Raw genomic sequence first — 6,637 nt, forward strand, 5'->3', positions numbered from 1 at the left:
AGGGGTGCTGGAACAATGTGTGTAGTGGGGGTGCTGAGAGCCATTGGACCAAATTGTAAACCCTGTATATGATGGAAACCACTTCAAGTCAGGAGGTGTTCCCGCACGCCCCCCCCGCACCCTTAATTCCAGCACCTCTGGGATAAACGCCACCACTGGCCCCATTGTGCCAGGTGCTTCACTGACCCAGAGCGAGAGATGGTCTTTGACCCATAGTGGCTTACAAACCAACTAGACCAGACAGACAATGGGGGGGGAGGGGAAACTGAGGCACAGAGCTGGGAAGCGACTTGCTCAACATGACCCAAGCAGGGCAGCGGCAGAACCAAGAAAAGAGCCCTGGTCTCCCCCAGTCTCAGACCATTGCACTACCCACTAGCCCACACTACCTCTCACGGGACAGGGCTGTAAATGCCTTCACAAGTTGCAGAGCAAGGGAGGGGTAGATACTCAGGGTCCTCCCAGGGTCTGTCGCCACTGCATTGTAAAACTGGTTCTATGGCATCCGGGCTTGTGGACTCGGTGTGTTCAAGCTCACACTCGAGCATCCATGGTGCACTGTCAACCTGGGCTAACAGTTGCTAGACCCATGACTCACAACTGTGGCGATGGCTCCATACTGCGCTACACAGACCTTCTGACCTGGGTCTGCGGCTTGAGTTGTGTCCACACTGCAAAATGATGGGGCTTGGACCCGAGTCTCAGTGGAACTTGAACTCAGACCCAGCCCTGCCAGGTGGGTCCTAGGCTTCAGATCCTGAATGATTGCTGACCCATCCCATACAGTTTTGTGTGCAGACAGTATGGGGTGGCGGGAGGTTGGGCTCAAACCTGAGCCTAAGCCCAGGTTTACGGTTCAGTGTGGACATACCCCCAGTTTCCCCACCCCCATCCTTGCCTCAAAGATTCATTTTGGATCCCATCAAGGATGGAGGTGGGAAGTGTTGGCTAATGGTTAGAGCAGGGGACTGGAAAGCTGGACTTCTGGTTTCTACCTCCAGCTCGCCATGGGCTCCTCTACATGCCCTTGGGCAAGCCCATCCCTTTCTCCATGCCTCAGTTTCCCCATCTGTAAAATGGAGAGACTGGCATGGGCCAGCTTGCACGAAGCACTTTGCGGCTGTAACATGCTACATGTCTGCATGGTGAACACAGTCTCGGGGATTTACATGAGCGATAGCTCGCAGCCACGGCCAGATTCTTGCTGCCTACGCCAGGAGATTCAACTGGAAGAGACGAAAAGCGGCCAAGGTGGAGGCCCCCAGGTATAATGGCCAGATGTGTGGGTGCGCGTGTACGGCTCTCCTTGCGGGGGCTGCGCCTTTCATAGGCACCTCTTCGGGAGCTTTTGTAATCCCTGGTGCCTGCCCTGCACTGTTGCCATGGTTACCGTGACTAACTGTATTCCTATCGCTCCCTGCCCGGTTCCGAATGCGCTCGGTGTTTGTGGGGAAAAGTCAGTTTCCTTCATAATTCTTCAGCCCCAGAAGACCTTTGACCTCAGCCAAACCCAGGCGGTGGATGGGTTAAAATTGAGTTGATGGTGTTAGTGCAATAATGCCAACTAAGATCATGGCACAGTTGCGCTAGGCGCTGTACAGACATTCAAGCCGGGAATGCTGGGGGCTGGACAGGCACAGGCCTGGGCGTACACACAGATTTTGGACCAGTATAACTGTGTTGGCTACAGGAGTGATTGTTTACCAATATAGTTAGTACAGCCCCTACTGTGTTCACAATTATACTGTATAAAGGGGTCTTATATTGGTACAGGTTATTCCCCTTCCCAGACAGGAATAAGTGATATTCAGATTTGCAATTATTTGATTTTTATCGGTAAACATCAATTTCACCGAACCCACAAAAAAGTCCTTCCATTGATGACTGAAATTCACAAAGTATGGAAAATGCTGCTTGAATGCTTCTTGGAGTTTGATTGAAGGATAGTTACTTGGCATATTTTGCAGGGGATGTTGGCAATTTGTGTTTTAACGGTCATAAAGTTCTAACTTTTTGAATCTCAAGGTCGACTGTCATGAAATAATTATTGTCTGACGCCCGCTGTTGTCTGACCTCCCTGCCCGAAATTTCCTCCAACTGTAACATTTAAATTGATACAAATCAACCAAAAATGCTTAGAAACAAATGTTGATATTATCCATCAAAATTATAAGAACATAAGAACGGCCCTACTGGGTCAAACCAAGGGTCCATCTAGCCCAGTATCCTGTCTTCCGACAGTGGCCAATGCCAGGTGCCCCAAAGGGAATGAACAGAACAGGGAATCATCAAGTGATCCATCCCCATCCATTCCCAGCTTCTGGCAAACAGAGGCTAGGGACACCATCCGTGCCCATCCTGGCTAATAGCCATTGATGAACCTATCCTCCATGAACTTATCTAGCTCTTTTTTGAATGCTGTTATAGTCTTGGCCTTCACAACATCCTCTGGCAAGGAGTTCCATAAGTTGACTGTGCGTTGTGTGAAGAAATACTTCCTTTTATTTGTTTTAAAATAACAAAAAATGAGTTCTGACCAGCCTAGCTATACTGGTGTAAGCAGATTTATACAGGTATAACTCCACCCACAGTCAGGGAATTGTACTGCTTTAACCGTACTGATACTGTATAGTTACAGCACGACAACTCTGGTATGGAGAAGGCCTTTGATTATGGGTTTAAAACCAAGTTATTCTTATGGGAGTAATGCCAGCAGAGATTAGAGCACCATTGTGCTAGCTGCTGTAGACAGTGCCTGCCCTGCAGAATTTATAGTCACAGGAGAAGTGATTTGCCCAAGGTCACACAGCCAGTCAGTAGCAGAGCTAGGCATCAAACCCAGGTCTTCTGACTTCTGCTGTTGTCTCCAGCAAACAAGTCAATAGGCAGGCATTTGAGAAAGAGGAGGCCCTGACTTTATAGGCTCGCAGCTGGAAAACTCATTTCCCATCCATTTCTTGGCTTCATTCACCCTGCCTTTGCTGTGTGATTTAGCAGGTTTAGTCAGTGTTATTTGGTTCCCGTGGCTTGATGCAGGATGGGCGGACACCCACATCACTGACCATAGCCCTAAGCCTGTCTGCAAAGCGGAGTGACACTTTGGAACACATATGGCCAAGTTGGGCCAGCAGGACTTTCGCTAATGGGATGCTATGTATTAGCTGATTGCCCTGGTAAGTTACACAGGGGGGTCAGGAGAGCTGGCTTAGTGGAGAGTGGGATTCAGGAGACCTGAGCTCAAATCCCAGGGCTGCCATAGACCTTCTGTGTCATCAAGTTATCTTGCACCATCTGTAAAATGGGCATAATCCTTCCCTGCCTCCCAGGGATGTTGTAAAACAGAAGCCTGTTAATGCCTGGGGGATGCTCAGCTGCCATGGCGAAGAGGGACACAGGAATGCCTCGTGGACTTTTTCTGCCGGGCTGTACACCTGGAGCTCAGCCCCACGTTGTCTAACTGCCGGCGTGGCCCAGAACTCAGCCACAACCCAGACCGGATCACCGGCGGCATAGGTAACGCTGCCTCTTGGTAAGTTTCCATTATAAGACTCTGTTTTCAGTGGCTCCTTATAACTTTGCCAAACTCTAACCATCTGGGCTGGAATTTTCCAGCCCCCAGTTTCTGCCTCCAGCTGATTCTGTGGTGAGAGAAGTTACTGGCTAAGTTTCAGAGGAGCAGCCCTGTTAGTCTGTATTCGGAAAAAGAAAAGGAGTACTTGTGGCACCTTTGAGACTAACCAATTTATTTGAGCATAAGCTTTCGTGAGCTACAGCTCATTTCAGCTGCCTGGCTCTTTCAGGGAACAAGATTATTTACAGAATGTCTACACTGCTTTTTTTAGCCCCAGCACGTGAACCCCAGGGCCCGAGTCAGTTGATCCGGGCGCTGAGACTTGCTGCCCCGGGGGTATTTTTTTTGCAGTGTAGATGTCAAGGGCTGACCCCCACCCTTCTCGCTAACAGCGGATGGGCTCCGGAGCGATTTCCACGGGGGCGGATGGCATCACGCTGGAGCGAGAGCAGCACGGGGGACTGCCGAGTCCGGCCTGGTGCCTACTCGTTGTGAGAGCTAAGATCTAGTGTAAGTAGACCCTCAGCCTATGAAAGGCCACGATCAAGGGTCTCGATGTGTTTGGTCTTTTGGCCTGAGACGAAAACCTCGTCTGTGTCTCTTGGACCGTGAAGTACAAACATTATCTCCTAAGCTAATATCTGTTATCAGTTTAATATCTGATTTGTCCTTTATTTGAGGACTGTATATTAAATTGATTTTTGTGAGGACTTCCCAGTATCCGAACCCCCGAGCTCCCCCCACCCCCCAACTCTTCCATGGCTATTTTCATAAGGATCCAGGTGCCTGCCTGCCAGTAAAATTCAATGGTGGTGAGGTTCCTAAGTCACTTGGGCCCCTTTCGCAGCAGACATTCAGCCAGGTGGAGAGAGGAATGATTTGTTCCAGGACCATAGAAAGGAAATGAACTATGAAACTGGGACAGCTGGTCGGGGGAAGTTGACTCTCTTTCTAGATGTTGGTCACTTTCTTTCTTTCTTTCTTTCTTTCTTTCTTTCTTTCTTTCTTTCTTTCTTTCTTTCTTTCTTTCTTTCTTTCTTTCTTTCTTTCTTTCCCCCTCATCTATCTTGGTTGCTAAGGCAACTTCACAGCTGGGCCTGCACCGCACAGGCTCCCAGAGCCCCGCTTCTGCTGCGGATTGAGACTAGAATCCCGGCTCCCTGGGAGCAGGAGGCAGGAGCCAAGCGCATCTTCTCTCTGCTTCTCATCCCGGCACCAGCCAGGTGCTGGCAGTTATTTTGGGTTTCCCCCTCCCCCCTCGTTGCTATTTTCGGCCGCTCTGTCGGAATCGGGGTGGAGGGGAGGGGGAGATGAGTCACCCCATCCGCAGCGCAGCCAAGGAGCCGCTCAGCAGAAAGCATCCTCCGGGCGGGGGGCTGGAGTCAGAGGTAGCGGGGATGCTTCATCATGCTGCAAAGAGCAGCGCGGCTGGGATCTTTCAAAGGGGCAGCCACACCCAGGCCTGGATCCTCCAGAGGAGTCAGCACCCAGCAGCTCTCCCCAGGGCAGATTTTCCAGCCCGTGTACACACCGCTCTTTGGAAAATCCAGCAATTTAATTCAGTGTCCAAATGGGAGCCGAGCTCTTGTGAAAATTTGGTCCTAAAGCAGAGCTTTTAGAAAACCCTCCCATCTTAATATTCTAGACACACACACACACACTCTCGCACGTGTGTGTGAATAGACGGTAGGCCAACGCTGTTGTGTGGGCTGGAATCAAGCTACATGGCTGGAGTCGGGAAGCCCTGATTTCATGCTCTAGTCTGTCACAGGCACCATTTCAGAAAAATTCAGGGGCGAGGGGAATTGTGACAGCCTCTAGAATATTATATCAAGGTTGGAGGGGTTTCTAAAAGCTCTGCTCTAGGAATTATTTTGGGGCCAGTCTCTGGCCTGTGCTCTACGGGAGGGTCAGACAAGAAGATCAAAGTGGCCTTGTAATCAATGAATATGTGATTATATGATAACCTGCAATGTTGGGGGTGGTGGGGGAACTGGAGGACACAATGGAGCATATAGACCTATGAAAAGTCGGGGGGGAAGCAAGGTCTGGGGGCCTCCCTCATAGCAAATGACACCCCTATAGTCTAGGCAAGGCTGACAGACCACACAAGCACACATCTGTGTACACACCCACATCTGTACACACACAGCTGTACACACACACACAGAGCTGTGTATACACAGAGCATCAGGAGAGTCTCAGCTCAAAGACCCCAAGTCAGCTTAGCTGTAAGGGGCTCCCCACCCAGGCCCCCGCCTCTGCTTTTCAGGACCCGTGTAAAGGACGGAGCAGCCCTGGCCCAGGGGAAGGGAGATCTGGATCGTGTAGAGGTGTGAAAGCTTTAGCCAAGCAGTCACGGTCCCTGCAGCTACCCTGCTCTGCGCGCCATCTGCCTTAGCTGCAAGGGGCTTGGTGATGCGCTTGTCAGAGCAGCGATCCACGAGGGGTGGGTCTGGCAGGGGCAGAATGGGAGCAACCAAAGGCTCCCGCAGCTCCCCCTCCAGCATGGAGCCCCCTTCCTTCATGCCGTGAAACCTTTAGCAGCAGCAGCCAAAGCGCCTTGCGCCTGGCGTGAGGAGGCCGCAGCGTGAGATGATTTGCTCCCTCCAGCAGCTTCCCTGTTGGGTCTGACATTTACACCCCCGCCCCCGGCTGCCTGGGGACAGAAGCTGCAGCAGAGAGAGTGGCTGGGGGGCGGGAGAACAGTGTATGTCTGCAAGCAGCAAGCCAAGGGGGGTTTAGCCTCTCCTTGATTTCCCAGAGAAAAACAGCTGCAACCTTTCTGGGCTGGCCCACTGGGGTTGCCAGCTGCGCGGCCACCAGCCCATTAACTCTTCCTCGGAGTCAGCAGGACCCCCCAGGTGTAGCTGGAGCTTTCCGCTAAATGGACCCTGTTATTCCAGCCCTAGGCTAATCCCCCACAATCCTGACCCACGCCTCCCTGGCTAATCCATCCCGGGCTTCCCACTCCCCCAGAGCTCTGCCAATGCACCTCCATCCTGACCTGCAGACGCTGTCCTAGTCCAGTTTAGCGTCAGCCCCTCTCCCCGGAGCCCCGTTTAT

Source organism: Lepidochelys kempii, chromosome 24 (assembly GCF_965140285.1).
Source record: "Lepidochelys kempii isolate rLepKem1 chromosome 24, rLepKem1.hap1, whole genome shotgun sequence".
NCBI lineage: Eukaryota > Metazoa > Chordata > Testudines > Cheloniidae > Lepidochelys > Lepidochelys kempii.